Source organism: Nicotiana sylvestris, chromosome 11 (assembly GCF_000393655.2).
Source record: "Nicotiana sylvestris chromosome 11, ASM39365v2, whole genome shotgun sequence".
NCBI classification, from domain to species: domain Eukaryota; kingdom Viridiplantae; phylum Streptophyta; class Magnoliopsida; order Solanales; family Solanaceae; genus Nicotiana; species Nicotiana sylvestris.
Window position 1 is genome coordinate 158,871,990 of NC_091067.1, and position 23,265 is coordinate 158,895,254.

The following is a 23,265-nucleotide window of genomic DNA, read 5'->3' on the forward strand; positions in this document are numbered from 1 at the left end:
TTCGGTGGCCCGTTAAAAAATCATTAACTTTAAGTTGTAACTCCACCTCTCCCCATCCATCAGAATATCATGGCAAAAAAAATCCAATATGGAGTTTTGAAACCCCCCCCCCCCAACCCCACCATGAATGTCCACTAGTCAGTAGAAGGAAGCATAGATAAAAGAAGGGATTTTGTGTTGATATGGCCAAATAGCTCTACTAATGTATTTTAGTGCAATTTGCATAATGTGGCTTCCAACGCATCTTGAATTATATAGATTATAGGGTAGGGGTTTATGTTAAACGCCTTGCAAACTTTAAGGCGGATTTTGCCCAGAAAAGGAAAAAATATAGTCATAATAAATATTTACATCAAAACATGTTTTTCTGAAATATATTTCTTGCCATGATTTTACTAAGTGTGTCGCATAACATGCATGATTGATGGAGGATAACATTGTATAAATGTCACGACCCAAAATCCTAGCCTGTCGTGATGGTGCCTAATGTAGTACTAGGCAAGCTGGCATTTTTAAAATATTTTTCAACTGTCAACAAAATGAGCCAAAGTAGTTTTAAATGACAAAAATTCTCATAAACGGGTTAAAACCCAAACCACAAATGCGGAAAACTCACAATCGGGGGTCACTGAGCTCATGAACATCTATACATCACCAGTCTAGAAAGTAATATCTATGAAAGTATGGGTCTAAATACAATAAAAGAAAAGATAATGAAGGAGAAACAAGGACTGCTAATGTCGGGCAACTACCTCGAAGTATCCAATGATCAGTTGTGCGAAATATCAACACCCACTGTGTCCACAAATACCTGGATATGCAAACAAAGTGTAGGGTATAACGTGAGTACAATGAACTCAGTAAGTAACAAGACTAAATAAATATTGAAGATAGTGAAGAGCTACACAATTATAGTTCAATTTTAGTAATCTCAACAAAGGAAAGTAAGGATGCTTTCGAATCCGGCAATTTAAGTCAAATCAATTTATTCATGTCAAGTTCAAGTAAAACCAGTTGTAATATCTCTCAAAAATTCCAAAGCAGTGATATATGGTAGTTAAGTGCATAAATAAGAAAATCAAAAGCATCCTCTTAGAGCAATAGTCACTCAATCTTTCTCAATAGCCCAACACTCGGCACTCGACACTCGATACTCAGCACTCATCACTCGTACCCAATAGGTACCTGCGCTCACTAGGGGTGTACAGACTCAGGAGGGGATGCTTCAGCCCAAGAGCTATATCGCTACAGCGTGCATCCCAATCCCATCAATATATATAAACAATCATAAGGCTCATTGTGGCGCGCAACCTGATTTACACATATACAGCCCTAAGGCTCGTTGCGGCGTGCAACCCGATCCACACATATATACAGTCCTGAGGATCGTTGCGGCATGCAACCCAATCCATATATATACATATCTTTCATAGCTCGGCACTCAGGCCCTAACCCAGTCACCAACCTCTACCGTCTCTCGGGCTCTCAGAAGTCACAAAAACTAGCCCAAATGGCAATAATATTATGTATCAACAAGGGATAGAGACTGAGATATGATATGCAAGTAGAATCTGAGACTGAGTGCAAACAACAACAAGTAATTCAACATGTACACGGCCCCTGTGAGTCTAAACAATTCCAACATATAGCCTAAACATGATTTCTAACATGATTTGCAGTTAAATTTCTATAATGCATGGAGAGTATATAGCTAGCAGCAAGATATTCAACTTCACAGTTCTCATGGAATGGACCAAGTCCCAATTCCTACGGTGCACGCCCATATGCCCGTTACCTAGCATGCGCGTCACCTCCAAATCAATCACATAACACAAAATCCAGGGTTTCATACCCTTAGAATAGAATTTAGAACTGTTACTTACCTCAATCCGAGAAAAATCCCTAATCTAATACGCCTTTGCCTCGCAAATCGGCCTTCGAACGCGTCGAATCTAGCCACAAATAATACAATACAATTAACACGAGCTAACGAATCAATTCCATAAGAAAAATATGAAGTTTTAATCAAAAATCCAAAATCAACTCAAAGCCGGCTCCCGGGACCACGTATCGGAATCCAACAAAAATTAAAAATCCGAAAGCACATTCAACTACGAGTCTAGTCATACCAAATCCATCAAAATCCGACATTAAATCACCACTCAAATTCCCAAAATCAACTCTCCGAATCCGTAGCCTCAAACCCCAAATTACACCTCAAAAATATACCAACTAGGTGGGAAAAAAAATGGGGAAGCATAAGAAATTTAACCACAAGTGACTTACCTCAAGAATCCCTTTGAAATCCCTTTCAAAAATCGCCCAATTCCGAGTTTGCAAAGTCAAGAAATGATAAAACTCTCGGAACCAACGTTTATATTCTGCCCAGGCTTTTCGCACTTGCGGCCACTTTTCCGCACCTATGGACCCGCTTTTCCAGTAATTTCTCCACTTTTGCGGACATCACTTACCCAGGTGCCTTCACTTCTATGAGCCTTTAACCACATCTTCCCACCTGCGCCCATATCTACTTCTACGCCCATCAGCCCGTTTCTGCGACCACGCAGTGCGAGAGAATCTTTGCAACTGCGACCTCTGCTCACCTCTTCCTTGCCCGCTTCTACAACTCCTTTCCCGCTTCTGCGGGCTCACTCCTGCGGTGCCCACTCTGCAGGTGCGATTAAACCAGCAGTTGAAATTCTTCAGCAACAGTTCAACTTCAAAACTTGATCCGTTAACCACCCGAAATCAATCCGAGGCCCTCGGGACCTCAACCAAATATACCAATAAGTCTCAAAACATCATATGAACTTAGTTGAACCCACAAACCACCTCAAACAACATCAAAAACACGAATCGCACATAGATTCAAGCCTAATGAACTTTGAAATTTTCAAATTCTACAAACAACGCCCAAATCTATCAAATCACGTCCGCTTGACCTCGAATTTAGCACACAAGTCACAAATGACACCACAGACCAACTCCAACTTCCAGAATCCCAATCCAACCCCGATATCAAAAAGTCCACTCCCGGTTAAACTTCCCAAAAAATCAACTTTCGCCATTTCAATCTTCCTATGCAGACCTCCAAATCATAATTTGGACACGTTCCTATGTCCAAAATCACCCAACAGAGCTAACGGAACCATCAAAATTCAAATCTGAGGTCGTTTACACATAAGTCAACATCCGGTCAACTTTTCCAACTTAAGCTTTAAATTATGAGACTAAGTGTCTCAACTCATTCCGAAATCTCTCTGGACCCGAACCAACTAACCCGATAAGTCATAAAACAACAGTAAAGCAAAATGATCAGTAAATGGGGGAACGGGGCTACTTCTCGTAAAATGATTGGTTGGGTCGTTACATCCTCCCCCTCTTAAACAAACGTTCGTACTCAAACGGGTCTAGAAACATAGCTGGAGTCTCAAATAGGTGTGCATATTTGCTCTGCATCTCCTGTGCGGTCTCCCAAGTAGCCTCTTCCACTGGCTGGCCTCTCCATTGCATCTTCTCTGAAGCTATGTTCTTTGATCTCAACTTCCGAACCTGCCGACCCAAAATCACCATCGGCTCCACATCATAAGTCAAATCACCATCCAACTGAGCCGTGCTGAAATCCAAAACATGAGACGGATCGCCAACATACTTCCGGAGCATAGAAACATGAAATATTTGATGCACATTCGACAAACTAGGTGGAAAGGCAAGGTCGTAAGCCACCTCTCCAATACTCTGAAGCACCTCAAACGGCCCAATATACCAAGGGCTCAACTTGCCCTTCTTCCCAAATCTCATGTAAGCAACATCACAGACCTTCTTATTGGCATGGCTTCTATCTAGACTGCACTGTGGGAAGCCGCTCCTAAATCAATTTATCCTCATCCAATACATCCTGAACTAAGTCAGTACCTAATAGCCTAGCCTCTCCCGGCTCAAACCAGCCCATCGGATAACTATATCGCCTCATATACAAAGCCTCATACGGAGCCATCTGAATGCTCGACTAGTAGTTGTTGTTGTAGGCAAACTCCGTGAGCAGCAGAAATTGATCCCATGAACCCCCAAAATCAATGATACAAGCGTGTAGCATGTCCTCCAATATCTGAATAGTGCGCTCCAACTGTCCGTCCGTCTGAGGGTGAAATGTTGTGCTCAACTCAACCTGGGTGCATAACTCTTGTTGTACTGCTCTCCAGAACTGCGATGTAAACTGTGTGCCTCGATCTAAAATGATAGACACTGGCACACCGTGAAGGCGGACAATCTTTCAGATGTAAATCTCAGCCAACCGCTCTGAAGAATAGGTAGTACCAACTGGAATAATGTGCACAGACTTGGTCAGCCGATCCACAATCAACCAAATAGCACTAAACCTCCTCGAAGTCCATGGGATCCCAACTACAAAATCCATGGTGATCCGCTCCCACTTCCACTCTGGAATCTCTATCCTTTGAAGCACTCCACCTAGTCTCTAATGATCATAGTTCACCTGATGACAGTTGAGGCACCGAGCTATGAACCCCACTATATCCTTATTCATTCTCCTCCACTAAGAGTGTTACTTCAAGTACCGATACATCTTCGCAGCACCCGGATGAATGGAATACCGCGAACTGTGGGCCTCTTCAAAAATCAACTCACGTAGTCCAACCACATTGGGCACACAAATCTGACCCTGCATCCTTAATACCCCATCATCCCCAATAATCACATCTCTGGCATCATCATGCTAAACCCTATCCTTGAAGACATACAAATGAGGATCATCATACTGGCGCTCTCTGATGGGTTCATATAACGAAGACTAAGAAACCACACAAGCTAGAAGTCGACTGGGCTCCGAAACATCTAATCTCACAAACTGGTTGGCCAAGGCCTGAATATCAACTACAAGAGGTCTCTTACCAATAGGAATGAATGCAAGACTACCCATACTCACCGCCTTTCTACTCAAGGCATCGAACACCATATTGGCCTTTCTCGGGTGATACAAAATGGTGATATCATAGTCCTTTAAAAGCTCCAACCATCTTCGCTGCCTTAAATTTAGATCCTTTTGTTTGAACAAGTGTTGGAGTCTCCGATAATTCGTAAACACCTTACAAGACACACCGTAGAGATAATGCCTCCAAATCTTCAATGCATAAACGATGGAAGCTAACTCCAAATCATGAACAGGGTAGTTCTTCTTATAAGGCTTCAAATGGCGTGAAACACAAGCAATCACTGTACCTTCCTACATCAAGACACACCCAAACCGATCCGAGAAGCATCACAATACACTGTATAAGAGCCTGAAGCTGATGGTAAAACTAGAACCGGAGTTGTGGTCAAGGTAGTCTTGAGCTTCTGAAAGCTCTCATCGCACTCATCCAACCACCTGAAAAGAGTACCCTTTTAGGTCAATTTGGTCAAGCGTGATGCAATAGACGAGAAACCCTCCACAAAGTGACGATAATAACCGGCCAAGCCGAGAAAGAGCCGAATCTCTATAGCTGAGGATGGCCTGGGCCAACTCTGAACCGCCTTTATCTTCTTCGGATCCACCTGAATACCCTCACCAGACACCACGTGCCCCAAGAATGACACTGAACTGAGCCAAAATTCACACTTTCAGAACTTGACATAAAGATTCTCCTCTCTCAATCGATGCAACACAATCATTAAATGTTGGGCATGCTCCTCCTGGCTATGAGTACAGCAGGATATCATTAATGAGCACTATAATAAATGAGTCGAGATAAGGCTGAAACACATTATTCATTATATGCATGAACGTTGCTGGGGCATTTGTCAGCCCAAAAGACATCAGAAGGAACTCATAATGACCATATGAGTCCTAAAGGCTATCTTTAGAATATCCGAGTCCCGAATCTTCAACTAGTGATACCCAGACCTCAAATCAATCTTGGAAAACACCCTCTCTCCTGGAAGCTAGTCAACCAAATCATCAATACATGGGAAAGGATACTTGTTCTTGATTGTGACTTTGTTCAACTGTCTATAATCAATGCACATTCTCATAGTACCATCATTCTTATTCACAAACAGAACTGGTGCACCCCAAGGTGACACGCTAGGCCGAATAAACCCCTTATCAAGGAGTTCCTGAAGTTTCTCTTTCAATTCTTTCAAATCAGCTGGTGCCATGTAATACGGTAGGATAGAAATGGACTGAGTGTCTGGCACCAATTCAATATCCCTATCGGGTGGCATGCAGGCAGGTCTGTAGGAAACATATCCGAAAATTCCCGCACCACCGGAACATAATCAATAATGGGAGCAATCAGTACTAACATCCCTCACAAAGTCCAAATAAGATAAACAACCCTTCCCAACCATACGCTGAGACTTCAAATATGAAATCATACTACTGGGAACATAGTCTAGAGAACCTCTCCACTCAATCATCTACAACCCCAGCATCGTCAATGCCATGATCATAGCATGACAATCTAGAACAGCATAACATGGAGACAACCAATCCATTCCCAAGATCACGTCAAAATCAACCATACTAAGCAACAAGAGATCAACTCTAGTCTCCAGACTCCCGATAGTCAATACACACGATCGATATACATGGTCCACAATAATAGTATCACCCACCGGCGTAGAGATATAAACAGATAAAATTAAGGACTCACAGGGCATATCCAGATAATGAGCAAAATATGATGAGACATACGAATAAGTAGAACTAGGGTCAAATAATATAGAGGGATCTCTGTGGCAAACTGAGACAATACTTGTAATCACTGCATTTGAAGCAACAACATCTGGTCTGAGAAGAATAGCATAGAATTGGGCCTGACTATCACCTGATCGGTCTCCCCCTTTTGGGTGAACCCTACCTGACTGTGCCCCACCCCGAGATAGTTGTACGGGTGATGAAGTAACTAACATTAAAGTCGTAGTCTGACTCCTCTACTGAGTTGAACCTCCCATAAGGCGGGGACAATATCTCTTGATATGACCAAACTCCCCACACTCGTAGCAACTCCCCAGTGCTGGCAATGGCAGTGGGGACTGAAGGGAGCCTCGAGCACCGGGATAACTGGTAGAAGGACCTGGCATAGATGAGCCCTGAATTGATGGAGCACGGAATGTACTAAGCTAGAAGCACACTAACAGATGACTGGCCCTGATGAGAACTATAAGAACCATGGCCGGATGATGCACCACGGTGAACTGGACGAGCTATTTAAGCATGCCTATAAGGATGACTCTTGTCGTGGTGGAACTGACCCCTAGAAGGAACACTGCCGAAACCACCCAGTCCATGAGGCCTATTGGCCTCCCTCTCTCCCCTCTCCTAACTGTGGACTATCTCTATCTGGTGAGCAATGTCGACTACCTTATCAAAAGTAGCACCAGATACCATCTCCCTGGTCATAAGCAACCGCAACTGATATGTTAGGCCATCGATGAACTTCCTAATCCTCTCCCTATCAGTAGGAACCAACCAAACTACGTGACGAGCCAACTCAAAAACCTCATCTCATAGTGCAACACAGACATGTCATCCTGACGTAACTGTTCAAACTGTCTAGGCAGCTCCTCTTTGTGAGACCACGGCACGAACTTCTCCAAGAAGAGAACGAAGAACTCCTACCATGTAAGTGGTTCTGCACTGACTGGCTTGTGCCTCTCATAAGCCTCCCACCAACTGAAAACAACCCCAGTAAACTAAAAAGTAGTGAACAAGACCCCACTGGTCTCCAAAATACCGACCGTGCGAAGAATCCGCTCATATCTATCCAAGAAGCCCTGGGCATCCTCTGACTTTGCCCCACTGAAATATGGAGGCCGGAACCTCCCAAACCTCTCTAGTCTCTTCTGTTCATCATCAGTCATAGCAGGAACTACATGGGCCTGAGCATCTACAACCTGCTAGGTTGGTGGTGCCCCCTATGTCTGGAGTCCCTGCATCATCTGCTCTGGTGTATAGGCGGCGGGAGTCTGGATACCTCCTCCGGCCTGAGAAGTGGTTGTTGCGGCTGGAATAGTGACCGCCTGAGCAAGAATGGTACACACGGTCAGAATCTGAGCTAAGACCTCATGAAGGCCTGGAATCACGATGGGCACAGCTGGTGCTTGAGCTGGCCCCACTGGCTCAACTATATCTGGTACCTACTCCTGAGCTAGAACGACTGGTGGGTCTGCAGGTGCTGCCCCAACTGCTGTACGAGTTGCACCCCTTCCCCTATCGTGGCCTCTACCGCTACCTCGGCCTCTCACAACCCTAACTAGTGGTACTGGTCCATCATGTTTGGTAGTACGTATCCTCACCATCTGAGAGAATAGAATAACAGAAGTTTAGTTATCGGAATCAACAAATCCGCACGACAAGAATACAAGAATATGAAGTTTCCTAAGGGTTCGACAGCCTTTCAAAGATAAGTATAGATATCTCTGTACCGATCCGTAAGACTCTACTAAACCTGATCATGACTCGTAAGACCGATGTAACCTAGACTCTAATACCAACTTGTCACGATCCAAAACCCTAGCTCGTCGTGATGGCGCCTAACATGGTACTAGGCAAGCCGACATTTCTAAAATATTTCCCAATAGTTAACAAAATGAGTCAAAGTAGTTTTAAATGACAAAAATTCTCATAAACGGGGTAAAACCCAAAACACAAATGCGGAAAACTCCCAATCACGGTGTCACTGAGCTTATGAGCATCTATACATTACCAGTCTAAAAAGTAAGGTCTATGAAAGTCTGGATGTAAATACAATAAAAGAAAAGATAAGGAAGGAGAAACAAGGATTGTGAATGCCGGGCAGCTATCTTGAAGTCTCCAATCATCAGCTGTGCGAAATATCAACACCTACCGTGTCCAGAAACACATGGATCTGCACACGAAGTGTAGGTTGTAGCGTGAGTACAACCAACTCCGTAAGTAACAAGACTAAATAAAGACTGAAGATACTGGCGAGCTACACAGTTATAGTTTAATTTCAGTAATCTCAATAAAGAAAAGTAGGCATGCTTTCAAATTCGACAATTTAAGTCAAATCAATTTATTCATGTCAAGTTCAAGTAAATCCGGTTGTAATATCTTTTAGAAATTCCAAAGCACTGATATATGGTAGTTAAGTGCATCAATAAGGAAATTAAAAGCATCCTCTTATAGCAATAGTCACTCAATCTTTCTCAATATCTCAAAACTCAGCACTCGGCACTCGATACTCAACACTCATCACTTGTACTCAATAGGTACCTGCGCTCACTAGGGGTATACAGACTCCGGAGGAGATCCTTCAGCCCAAGAACTATATCATTGCAACGTGCAGCCCGATCCCATCAATATATATATATAGTCATAAGGCTCGTTGATGCGTGCAACCCGATATACACATATACAACCCTAAGGCTCGTTGTGGCATGCAACCCGATCCACATATATACAACCCTGAGGCTCATTGTAGTGTACAACCCGATCCACATATATACAAATCGCTCACAGCTTGGCACTCAGGCCCTAATTCAATTACCAACCTCTCTAGTCTCTCGAGCTCTCAGAAGTCATGTAAATCAGCCCAAACAACAATAATATGATGTATCAACAAGGGATAATAGAAACAAAGATATGATATGCAAGTAGAATCTAAGACTGAGTGCAAACAATAAATAATAGGTAATCCAACATGTACACGGCCCCTGCAGTCCTCAATAGTACCAACACATAGCCTAAACATGATTTCTAACATGATTTACAGTTAAATTTCTATAACACATGGAGAGTATATAGCTAGTAACAAGTTATTTAACTTCACAGTTCCTGTTGATATCCAATTTTTCTCTATATATTTTAAATATGCATAAATACCTTCAAAATTGCATATATATGCATATATATGCATGCACAAGGTTTTTATAATTTTTTCCATAATTTTAAGGATTTAAACTAATTTATTTCCTTCCCTTTTACTCATAAAATCCCCAATAATTATCTTCCAAATTATTTTTATGGTAATTTAGTCATTTAATTTCTCTATTTATGCCAAAATATGGTTAATATATTTCTTATGCATTTTTATAATTGCATTTGGTATTTTTTAAGCTAAATTGCAAATAATTACAATATTAGTCCATTTAATGTATAATTACATTTTATATGTGTAAATATTGGTTCCTATATTTTTAAAATAATAAATATATATTTTAAGTCATTTTGGTACATAAATTTATTTTCCAGAAATTGTTTATTATGTATTATAAATTAAATAGAGAAAATTGGCTATTCAAATTATAGCCAGATTTGCATCTCGATTATAGCCTAAATTGAACCCAACCCTAGTCTAATTTCCTACTAAATTACCCGATCTAGACCCTATATACACTTACCCAAATCCGGAACCCATCTACCCGATCCAACCTAAATCAAATCCTGGCCGTTGATCTCCCAGATCAACGACCCATATGATTCCTTTCCTTTTTTAATCCCTAAGACCCCCTAACCCTACCTCATTTCCAAAAGACCGCCGCCTTCAAATTTTCTCATCTCCTTTGTTCTATCAACCTAACCCTAAACCCCTTTCAAATGCCTCCCTTCTTCGATCTTCTCCGGTGACCACCCTTCAACCCAAGCCTCCAATGGCTCCTCCATTGCCTTGCTCATCTTCTCTGAGGCCTTCAAGGGCCCTGGGCCACGCCGACTTGTATCTAGGGTTTGCTGTTTTGGCTGTTCATGGCTACTCCGGTGTGATTTCGAGCAAAATCACATTGTATTTGTTAGGATCCTTGAAGTTCTAAATAGGTTCTTCCATGTCTATTTGGGTTTCTTCTAAAAACATAATTTTTATTTACACCTCCTAGATCTGTGCTATTTTAAACGATTAAAGTCTGTTCCTTTTATGTTTTACATTGTTCTTGAACTTCTTTTGCAAAAAACATCGATTTTGAGTTGTTTTCACTCTTTTCTAAAGTTAGGGTTTTTTGGAACTTCTTCCACACTTTGTTGAAACCGATTTGTATGTTCAAACTTCTATCCTTTGCATATCTCGACTGATTCTATGTTTTTACTACTTTTTCAACTCGCCTATGTTAAAAGCCCTAATTTTTCGAGATCTTCTTTGTTTGGTTCTGTGTGTTAGCATGACTACTCGATTCTTGTTAAGTTTTTGTGGTTACCTTGTTTCGACTATGTTTTACTGAGTTCTTCGTCTAACTTATACCACCTCTATGTGATTATGTTCATCGATTGTTCAAAACTTGCCTCTTTCTATTGTTAACCCTGCATGTTCTTACTTTATTTATATGATGAGCATAGAATCATAACTTCCTCTTGATTTATTCTGATTTCCTTATTTTATGGTCTAATTGGAAGATTCTCTTTTAAACCCTAAATTTCTACTTCGTTTGTTTAAATTAACTGATTCTCCTACTTTATTTGTTGTGGTACTTTATTCTTACTGAATTATTTCCTTAATTAGGAGTTTTCTGAACTTATCCCTAATTGCTTACCCTATACTTACTAAATTTTGATTCTTTCCTTATTAGTCATATACTGATTTCTTGCCTTATATGCTACTTGTTCTTACCGTTTGAATTGGTTCCCTTAACTTAAGGGAGTACTTGTCCTGACTTTGCTCTAATTGATTCTGAATTCCATAATTACTATGCTATTATGATTCTTACCTTATTTCTATCTAATTTCGAACTACTATATATACCTTAGTCTTTCATAAACACAAGACACGAACTCTTGGTTCAAAAACTATCTCTCACACTTAAACTTCCTACTATCTTTTGTACTACTTGCTACTGCTCTAAGTTAGCCGGCTGCAAGCCAAGGCTAACCATTGTGTTCTCTTGTTCATTCATTGTGCTTACTATCCTCTTTGTCGGTATGTTCTAGTTTCAATTCAAAGTTCCAACAACAATATGATTTTCTTATTGCTTCAGTTCATTTTGCTTCTAGTTTGCTTCTATTTGTGGTTTTGTTGTGAAACTTGTAGCCGATGGTTACATTATTAGCATGTTATTATGTCTTCCCCTTCCTTAAAACCAGTATATTTGCCCCTTATGTGTGTTTCTAAGCATGTCTTACCAATTATCCCTTACTTGTTGTGTATTTACCATCATGTGCTCCACGAATGCCCATATCTCTATCACCCCTGTAAGTGATCTTGTTCTTTGTGTCTGGTTTTGTGACTATGCCTGGTCAGCTATTTCTGAGCATGTCTATACCAATTCCTAGACCTTTGCTTGATTATGTGCTTTCAATCAAGTGTTCTATGTATCCTAAACCCCTTGACCCCTGTTTGTAACTACTGAATTTACTTTGGTTCTGTGACTAGTGGCTATGTACAAACCTGTCCTAAGGTGTTTGGACTTCTATTCATTTCTTCAATCTCTTTTCAAACAGACTCTGTTGTTTTACTGCATTACTTTCAAATAGACTTCCTTTTTTTATACAGTTTTTTACTAAAACCTCTAAACTTATGTCAATAACTTTCACTCTACTCCTCATACGGAGTCACACACTTACTTGAGCAGTGTGGGAGACTCGGGAATGGGTCGAATAAACTCCCCTGGGGCCGGAAAAATAAGAGACAAAGCTTTACTTAGATATGGCTTTGATTGGGATTTTTCTTTTCTTAGTGATCAATAAGTTCTGCCCCCTCCAGTATGTGTACTGCCTTGGGATCTTCTTGAGAACCCTCTGAACTCTGGCATACTGAGGCTATCCCTTCCACACTGCACTTGTTCAATTCTTGTTTACCTAATCTAGGTGTAAGCACTATCCGGAATCCTTGAGATCCTTATGGAACTTTGATGCACCTAGACTCTGACATTGTCTATGGAATTGAGACATTTGAGGCCATTGGAGGCTTTGGGAATCTAGGCCTAATCGAAGGCTCCATATAGAATAACTTCTTATTTTCTTATTTACTTATGCAATTCATTCATTGGTCTGTAATAACTTGTAAACAAATATTGGGGTATTTAGTGAAAGGGATGGGTAGATGCATGTTTGTGGGGGTAATACGGGTAGAAATCATGCTCCTAGGGCCTTATGTTTAAATCTGATTGTTTTCTAGTAGAAATCATGCTTTTAGGACTTTATGTTTAAATTCGAGTGCTTCACCAAGTAGAAATCATATTTATAAGGCTTTACATTTTGTCATGTTTAGAAACCACGCCTATAGGTTCCAAATAATCATGCCTTCAATGTCTTAAAATCAGATTAACTAATAGATGTCATGCCTATAGGACTTAATCCAGATTCCGCTATGATGTGTGTTTATGTATGCTTTCAATGTCTTAGAATCAGATTAACTAATAGATGTCATGCCTATAGGACTTAATCCAGATTCTGTTATAACAAGTGTTATGTATGTTTCCATGCCTGCAAGTCTTTAAAATCAGTATCAAACGTAGTTATCATGCCTATAGGAAATCATACTCGAATTCCTGCCTGTTAATCTAAGCTAGTCTAAATAATTCCACTTAGTCCATGCTTAGTTCACTTCTGAATTGGTTTAATTAAGTATTCCATGTTTTCTGAAACAAGTTCTTTAAAACTGCCTCAATCTCATTAGATATCATGACTATAAGTATTACAGAAAATCCATTTCAAAACCTGCTTTGTTTCACTACACAAATGTGCTAATCAGTACTCCGCGTATAGGCAAGCCTTTAAGGCATTTTCAAAACTGCATTTCTGAAAATTGTTTCTATTGCTTAATGTTTTTTTTATCCTAACAGGCTTTAAAATCCTTAGGTAACTGCTAGGGTCACTACTCCTGAGTTTCTAAAAAATAAGTTGCTTGTTTCTGCATATTCACCTAGATATCCTTCCTTAGGATACTGTCTAATAAAAGCCCTTAATTGTGCTTGAGTCATGCTGTTTATGTGCTTGTTTGAGGAGGAAACTTTGAGCCTCTAATTTCTCCCTTTTATATGCTGAAAGTCTTAAGTGTTTTGATTGTCGCCTTAGAATTTTAGCCTTTTAAAACCTTAGGGGTCCGTCTAGAACCACCTATAGGTAGAGGTCCTATCTCCCTCCAGCACCATTAAGATGGGACGGGTAGCAGCACGCAATAGAGATTGTTGATCAAACACTCGCTTTGCATGACCAATAAAGGGATGGGAAGGATAGATATGAGATATGATGACTACGCGCTAATGTCACGTGTAGCCCCTCATTGAGGAATGTTTACCGGACATTATGTGGGGTGATCCTATAGGATAACCAACCTAGGACCCCTCCTTTACCAAAATTCCATTTTTATCTAAACCTTTGTCTTACAACTTGCCCAAATCTTTATCTTATTACTTGAGTTATCCAACGTGCTTTACTTGCAACCTATTTGATTCAATCGTTTACTTGTAATGGACTAATATGTGAATATAAGTTCGGCCGAGACCCACAGTTGTGGACCAATAGGGGTGCCTAATACCTTTCCCTCAAGATTACTTCGAGCCCTTACCCTAATCTGTGGTAATGCAAACCAATCCAAGAGTTAATCACTCTAGGTGCCCTAACGCACCGTAATCCGTTAGGTGGCGACTCTTCAAACACCCAATTCCCAAAAGGAATTGAGTTATCACACCCCATGAATGTCGAAACCCGGACCTCTCCCCGTTAGAAGGGAGAAAAAGGGGGCGCGACAGTTCCCATGGAATGGACCAAGTCCCAATTCCTACGGTGCATGCCCACATGCCCGTCACCTAGCATGTGCGTCACCTCCAAACCAATCACATAATACAAAATTTGGGATTTCATACCCTCAGAAACCAGATTTAGAACTGTTATTTACCTCAATCCGAGCAAAATTCCTACTCCAATATGCCTCTGCCTCGCAAATCGGCCTCCGAACGTCTTGAATCTAGCCACAAACAATACAATACAATCAACACGGGTCAAAGTCGGCCCCCAGGCCCACGTCTCGGAATCTAACAAAAATCACAAAATCCAAAAGTCCATTCAACCACGAGTTTAGTCATACCAAATTCATCAAAATCCAACATCAAATCGCCACTCAAATCCCCAAAATCAACTCTCCAAATACCTAGCCTCAAACCCCAAAATTACACCTCAACACACCAACTAGATGGGAAAATCAATGGGGAAGTATAATTAATGAAGAAATTTAACCACAAGTGACTTACCTCAAGAATCCCTTTGAAATCTCTCTCAAAAATCGCCCAATTCCGAGTTTACAAAGTCTACAAATGATAAAACTCTCGGAACCCAATGTTTATATTTTGGCTAGGCTTTTCGCACCTGCGGCCACTTATCCGCACCTACAGACCTGCTTCTGCGGTAATTCCTCCGCTTTTGCGGACATCACTTACCCAGCTGCCTCTACTTCTGCGAGCCTTGAACCGTATCTGCGCAATCGCAGGTACGGAACATCCCATCGCACCTGCGACCACATCCACTTTTGCCTCCATCACCCCACTTTTGCGACAATACTGATGCGGGAGAATCTTTGCACATGCGACTTTTGCGGGCTCGCACCTGCGGTGCCCACTCTGCAGGTGAGATTACAGCAGAAGTTGAAATTCTTTAAAACCTCTTCAACTTCAAAACTTGATCCATTAACTACTGAAATCAACCCGAGGCTCCCCGGGACCTCAACGAAACATACCAATAAGTCTTAAAACATCATACGAACTTAGTCGAGCCCTCAAACCACCTCAAATAACATCAGAAACATGAATCGCACATAGATTCAAGACTAATCAACTTTAAAAAATTTAAATTCTACAAACGACACAAAAACCTATCAAATCACGTCCGATTGGCCTCGAATTTAGCACACAAGTCACAAATGGCACCACAGACCTACTCCAACTTCTAGAATCCCAATCCGACCCCGATATCAAAAAGTCTACTCCCAGTCAAACTTCCCAAAAATTAACTTTCTCTATTTCTATCAGAATTTCACTACGAACCTCCAAATCACAATCTAGACACGCTCGTAAGTCCAAAATCACCCAACGGAGCTAACGGAACCATCAAAATTCAAATCCATGGTTGTTTACACATAAGTCAATATCTGGTCAACTTTTCCAGCTTAAGCTTTCAATTATGAGACTAAGTGTCTCAACTCATTCCGAAATCTCTCCGGACCCGAACCAACTAACCCGATAAGCCATAAAACAACAGCAAAACACAAAATAATCAGTAAATGGAGAAACGAGGTTACAACTTTCAAAACGACCGGCTGGGTTGTTACAATAAGTCTATCAATTAGTATCTATTATAGATTTAACTTTATATACACTAACAACGTTTGAGTATTTGTACCATCAGCATATTTTGACCGAATTTGTTGAGCATGAGATCCCCCATATGGGAGATCACAAGTTCGAAACTCCCTGCATGATTTCTCCGTCGAGCTCGTTGCACAGGGCTTGTCTAGTGCGATTTAACTTTTCAGTATGATTTACGAGTTATTGCACTGGAGCAGGGTAAGGGTTTACCCATAGCGACCTGAAGGGTAGCGGCTGCAAGTTAGCTACTTTACCAATAAAATCATGTTATATAATAGATAATTTTTACATTCATGTTTACCAAAAAAAACATGTTTCTAATTTTTTTTAGATGTGTGATTAATAAAAACAAAAAAGAAGGTGGACTAGATGCAATTGAAATTTTAGAATGCACGTGAGCCAATTTGTCATTAAATGGGCCTTGCACCTATGAATGTATTTGGGGGCTCCAAATTCATTACTATTATTTACAAAATATTTTTTCTATAGTCATAAAATCTATCATGAACCTTATTCATTTTAGTTAGTTTTGTCTCTCGATATACACAAATTGTTCTTTATGTTAGTTAATAGTTAGTAGTATTTATTTTATTTTTGACTTTTTCTTAAATTAAACTTGCAGACTTCAAGTCACTTTGTGTTGCTAAACAAATTAGCCTTGGTGGTTTATCTTCTCAAGCAAATTAATACAGAGTTATTGATGAGATGGTGTTTCTCCCGATTCTGATAGTTTAGAGAAGATAAAGATAAGGAATATGAAGATAGATCTAAGTCGATAAAACAAATTTTTTATTCAAAGCTTACTCTAACTGCTTTTTTCTCTTAGACATTTTCATTACACCAAACTATAATCAAGATATCCGAGAGGATCAAGATGTGATTTATCTTCTTTTTGTGTTATTATTAAAGTGAGGACGAAGTATTATCTCGTAGTAGACTATTTCCAAATAAATATGTATTTACAAATGAAGAACCACTTTATGATCTATATTCCAGTTTACAAGTAGGAAGGGATTGAAGATTTTACAAATGATGATAAATAAATAAATAATGAAGCTAGAAAAATAGTAAATAAAGAAGTTTTTAGATTCATTTAATTATTACATATTCTTATTCGTTTTAAATCATGTTATATTTTTAGATTATTTGTAGCAAAAACTATAAAATTGTGATATTTTAATTTCATGTAAAAGTTATTCAATGATTATATGATTCATTTAATTTAATTATATATAGTTTTATTATTGGTTACATAAATAATATGACGATTATCATTTTGTTAAAATATATTATCATACATGCTCAAATAAATTAAATCTTACTTTAATATGATAAATATTTTTTAGTAATGTCCAAGCAAAAAAATCTCAAAAGGAATTGCATTGTCAAAGATGAGATTTGGCAGGATTAATTACAGCTGTAGAGAACACAGGCACCACCATATATTGTTTTCCTAATTGGTCCCAAACTATATTCTTTTCCAAATTGGTCCCAAACCAACGAGTAACAATCAAACGATAAGGTCCATTACTTATTATGTGACCTTTAAGAACATAGCCGAAAACTTCATTTTCATATAATTACGCAATTCCAGATGAGAAGGGAAGCCTTGACGTAACTAGTAAAGTTGTTGATATAAGATCAGGAGGTCACGAGTTTGAACCATGGAAACAACCTCTTGTAAAAATGCAGGATAAGGCTGCGTACAATAGATTCTTCTGGTCCGGGCCCTTCCCCTAACCTCGTGCATAGCGAAAATTTAGTGCGCCGGGCTATTTTTCTACGCAATTCCAAATGACACATTTTCATTTCCCAGAGGTATCTCTTCTCTTTGATTTGTTGTCATTCTATCTATATCCAACATGTGATGCTAAACTAACACCACTCTTTTTTTATTTTTTCGTTTTTTCATTCGGTTTTTAATATTCGCTTTGAATAAACTACTGAAAATCAGGGCAGATTGCTTACATCACACACCTTTTTAGTGCGGTCTCCCAAGAACTCAGCATAAACACGGGATATTTCGTGTACGAGCTGCTTTTTTTGGGCTCGATTAATCTGGATTCGCATCAAAAATCTTACTTTTAAAGGGTAAAATATTTTCTATCAAAGATGATTTTATACCTAAAACTAAGACTCAAGATATTTGGTTAAAGAATAAGGAATATTTCAATTTTCACAACCTTTGGTGTAACCAATCTGTTCTTGATTGATTGCAGGTCGAGCTTCTATAAGTATCTACTCTTCCGGATTTATGTTTGTTAGACGATATAAAGATGTTCCACGTGTTGAGTTTGAGATATCGAAGGATTTCAAAAGATAATGAAAAATATCTTGTCTTTTCTATAGCCTTAAATTGTCCCATGACTGAGATTAACGTCGTAAATATTGTGCAAGACATTTTTTCTATATTTTAAGGACGAAAAATATTGTGCAAGACCTTTTAAAGTATCTTTTTATTTATTTTTTATTTTAAGAAAATTTTACCGTTTGATCTTTGAATTCGATTTTTTAATTGTAAGTATCATTGGTTCAATTTGATCTTGATAGGATTTCATGAATCAATACGCAAGATCAGCATTTAAATAGGTCATTCGATACCGCTTCTTCGAAAATTTTTACTGAAAATATATACATATATCGGTTAGTACATAATTTGGCTTATAGAGGTTCGAACCTCATTCTGGACATATTATCTTTAGAAGCTAAATAAAACACCTCAAGACTTGCTCACAAACATCATGTAAATCCATTGTCACTGTTGTTTTCACAATAACTAGTTAGAATTTTTTAAAAAGGTGAGTACATATTAATGGGGATGATCAAATAGGACGCCCCTGAAATTTTTACTATTTTCTCTCTATATCTAGCCAAGTTATATATGTCTACAATTTTTTACTATTATCGACTTATTTCTCAACTCAACCTATTGACCCACTTTAAATTTCTTTATCTATGCGGGTAAAATCGGGGATAATGCATACCCTGTTTAACCAAAAAAAATAAAATTTTAGTTAAAATTAGAATTTAGAAGAACGCGGGTTACTGATAATCAAAAGAATATGTAGAAGAAAGTAATTTGGGGTAACCAGAGTGCAATTAGGAGAAAAACAAGTGAATCAAAGTATATTCCAATCGTATCTTGTGTTTACAAGTGACCAGATACCTCCCTTTTATAGGTATCTTGAAGATATGCGTTTTCCCCAAATCATAATGAGGCTATTATGAATAATTAAAGACATTGAATGCTACGTTACATAATCATTGTAATCAATACAAATTCTCTAACGTATCCAGTATTTAATGTCTGTCGAATTTCGTATCTGCGCTCTTTATTATGGTCAGATCCATTCCTATTGATAAATGACTTAAATAGGTACGGGCGCTGAATCATTCGAATGTCCTCTTGTGCCTCTTCCTTTGCCTTTGCTCGTTTCTATTGTTGCCCGTGCCTCTTGAATAATTATAATTCTTTGACTATTTGACCAGTCCACGTGTCTCAACATGTCACTTACATATATAAATGCAATTTTTCCCAATACAGATAGTCCCCCACTTTTCATTTATTCATCAATTGAATATTTGGGAAGTGGATTTCATTAAAACGAGAATTTTTATCACCATTAATGATATGACAAAATTGACGCTTCAATTGTCACTTCCATATAATATTTCGTACACGTATCGATTTTCTATTAGCTCTGCAGCCTTTTTCAAGGTTTTTACGGTTTCACTATTAATGAAGTGCCAGTTATTATAATTATGGTTTTTCCACCTCCGCACTTTTACCTTTGGCGGTTGCTTATCGGTATAAATATAACTTTTTCACTTGTCTTTTATCACATAAAGCTTTCCTTCCCCAATGCCCCTGTTAGGCACAGAAGGGGAGGTAGACTTCATAGTTTAGGATCTACTCGAGGTGGTTCGTCTATGCCTTCTTCTGGTTCTGGTCCTTCCTCTAGAACCAGAGGTTCCCTTTCTCATAAATCTTCTTCTAGGGGTAAAGATCATTCTGAACCTTTAGGCGAACCTTTAGTAGATAATATAGTCCCTTCAGAATTGTCTTTTTACCATGACAGGGAATCACTTAGAAACTAGGTTTTCGCATTAGATCGTGTCGATGCTTACCCCACTCAAATTACAGAGGTTTTGACTCCTATGGTTCGTAAGGACTGTCACTGATAATGATTTTCCCATTATTATCCCTAATCCGAATTAGAGAATTACTTCCTATTTAACTGGGTTCTCTTTTGTTTACACTTACCCTTTTACTTTAGGGTTTAGACCAGCAATCGACCTAGTCATTCTTGAATTTTGCTATTTCTTCAATGTCTGCTTGGGTCAAATTGGCCCAACCATATGGAGGGTTGTTGCTTGTTTAAGGCATTTAGCCACTATAGCCGAAGCTCCTTTTACTTTCCCTCACTTGATTCACCTTTACTCACCTAGGCTTTTTCGCAATGGTGTTTTTACACTAGTATCCAGGAGTAAGAGGGTTTTGGTGAGCCCCGAAGATGACAAGGATCGTGGCTGGTATGCCCGATTTGTTGCTGCCCCCACTGTTGGTTTAGTGGGTGAAGATAATGTTCCCTTCCCTAAGAAGTGAAATTTTGCACGTAGGTCTTTTATCCCTCTCGTACCTTCTTCTTTCAAGTTTATCAGCTTTTTTAATTTTACCCCCCCCCCCCCCTTTTTGTTTTTTTAGCAACCATGGGAGTTGTGGGGGATGTTCCCAATTTTTGTGGTTGGATAGATAAATTGCTGAAGATCGCACCAACGGATAGTAGATCTTGGAAAACACTTTCTGACCGCTTTGGTTGAAAGGTAAAGACTCATGGTAAGAGTTCACATTTTGTTCTTTTCATGCCTATATTCTCCTTTATTGTTTTAACTTTTATCCTTCTTTTTGTTAGGATTTGCTATTCGAGGGGTTGCTGCTGAAGCAGTTGCAGCCTCTTGTATCTCTTTGGGAACCCGTACTCCTTCGAGAACCCGTATCTCTTTAGAAAGAGCCCGAAAAATAGTCTTGGGTTCCTCTTCCGCGAAAAGGAAGGCTGCTAAAGAGGAAAATTCTGAAGAAGAGGAAATGAGAGTTCTCTGGTAACGAGGCCACGAGTTAGGAGATGCATCGTTTCTGATGACGAAGCTGAAGTTTCGGTTTCTCTTACCGAACCTGTTGAAACCCCAATAATAATTACTGATGATGACGTCACTCCCCACGATACTCGTGAGTCTATTGACCAACTTTTCGTCAGTGGATTTGATCGTGAAGATGTCGGGCCTATTTTAGACCAAGTACCTTTATCGTCTTTTTCATTACCCGTGCCTATGATTCCTTCTTTACCGGCCCCAGCTATTTCCGTTCCTTCTTATACTGCTCTTACCTCTTCTCCGGCTCCTCCTTTGACTATTCCCCCTCCTATCGTTCATCATACTGAAACGGGCTCTTCAAGTAGAAGTGTCGCTATGAGGCAGGTAATTATTGAAGTTCCTACTGAGAGCAGCCTTTGAGAAAGTCAGGCCAGGCGGATGTATGGCTAGAGCCTCTTATTGGCTCAATTGAAAAAGCAAAGCAGGAGAGCCACAGTTCCCTGACTTTAATGAATGATATCGTGCATGCCACTCTGAAGGTATTTTTCTTCTCTCCCTTTTTTACTTTGCAAAATTTTACATCTTTGGGATTCTTATTTCTTTTTTTAGGCCAATATTATCGGCACAGAATTGATGAAAAGAATTGCCCCTTTAGAGAAGATAGCACGTGACTCTTAATTGGAAGCAACCAATTGGAAAGGGCAATTTGAGAGTGTAGAGCTTGATATAGAGAACTTACAAGAGAGCAAGAATACCTTAGAGTAGCGAGTACGGGCTTAACTTCAGAATTGGCGGTTACAAAAGCCTCTTCACACCAAGCAGAAAAAGAAAAAGAGCGTCTCGAGTCCTCCTTCTCAGAGCAGCTATCTAAAGCTAGTGAAGAGATCAGAGAATTAAAGGCTCTTTTAAACCAAAAGAAAGTTTACGCTGGGGAGCTTGTGAAAAATTTGACTCAAGCACAAGAGGACCTCAGAATCTCTGCTGATAAGGTGCGTGCTTTAGAATGCTCCCACGCCTCTCTTCAAGCTTCCCACAGCTCCGCCTTGGCTGAAAATGAAGAGCTAAAAAATGAGATCGCTGCTTGGGAAAAGGATTATGAGATCCTTGAAGAAAAATCTGTTGTTGAGGCAAGTTGGGCATTTTTGAATTCCCGTCGTGATACCCTACTTGAAGCTGGCCAAGAAAACTTCAACTTGGAGTTGGAGTTAGCTAAAATCAACGAAACCATTGAAAAGTCTCAACAAACTCAGGACTTCCCTTCTCCCGTGGATGAAGTTCCTGTGGCTGAAGCTCTCATGAATGTTGAAGCTGATACGGGTATCCCGACTATTTCAAACCCGATCGAGCCTGTTGCTGCAAGCCAAGTTGAAACCACGCCTACTGATGCACCTGCCCAAATTGAGCTCGCTGCTATTGACGTTCCTGCCTCAATACCACAAACTTCTCAGTGACCGGTTTTAATCATTCAAGTGATGTTGTTTTTGTTTTGATTTTGGAAAATTGTAATCAAACCCTTAGCTTCATTTGAGGGTTGATTTTGGAAACGCCAGTCCCCAAGTCTTTTTATGGGGCAATCTAAACAATTTCGTAGTTTTATGACTAAGTCCGAACTTAGTCTTAGATTTTTTTTTAACATATTAAGAAATTTTTCATGTTATTATCTCAAACTTCTGTTTGCTTTATTCTCGCCTTTATTTTTAAGGACTTACAGAATAATTTGCATTTTTGTTTTCCGAAAATGCTTCTGTTAACCTCATGATTAATTTAAACATGAGTTTTATAAAAGAGGACCCTTTTATATTCCGACACTTAATGAAGAAGACGTCTCAACTTCATAATGGTGTTATCATACGATAAAAGAAATAGGAATACACATGTTTCTCTGAAATAACTTTGAGAAGTTTTTATTTTTGAACCTTGTCTAGT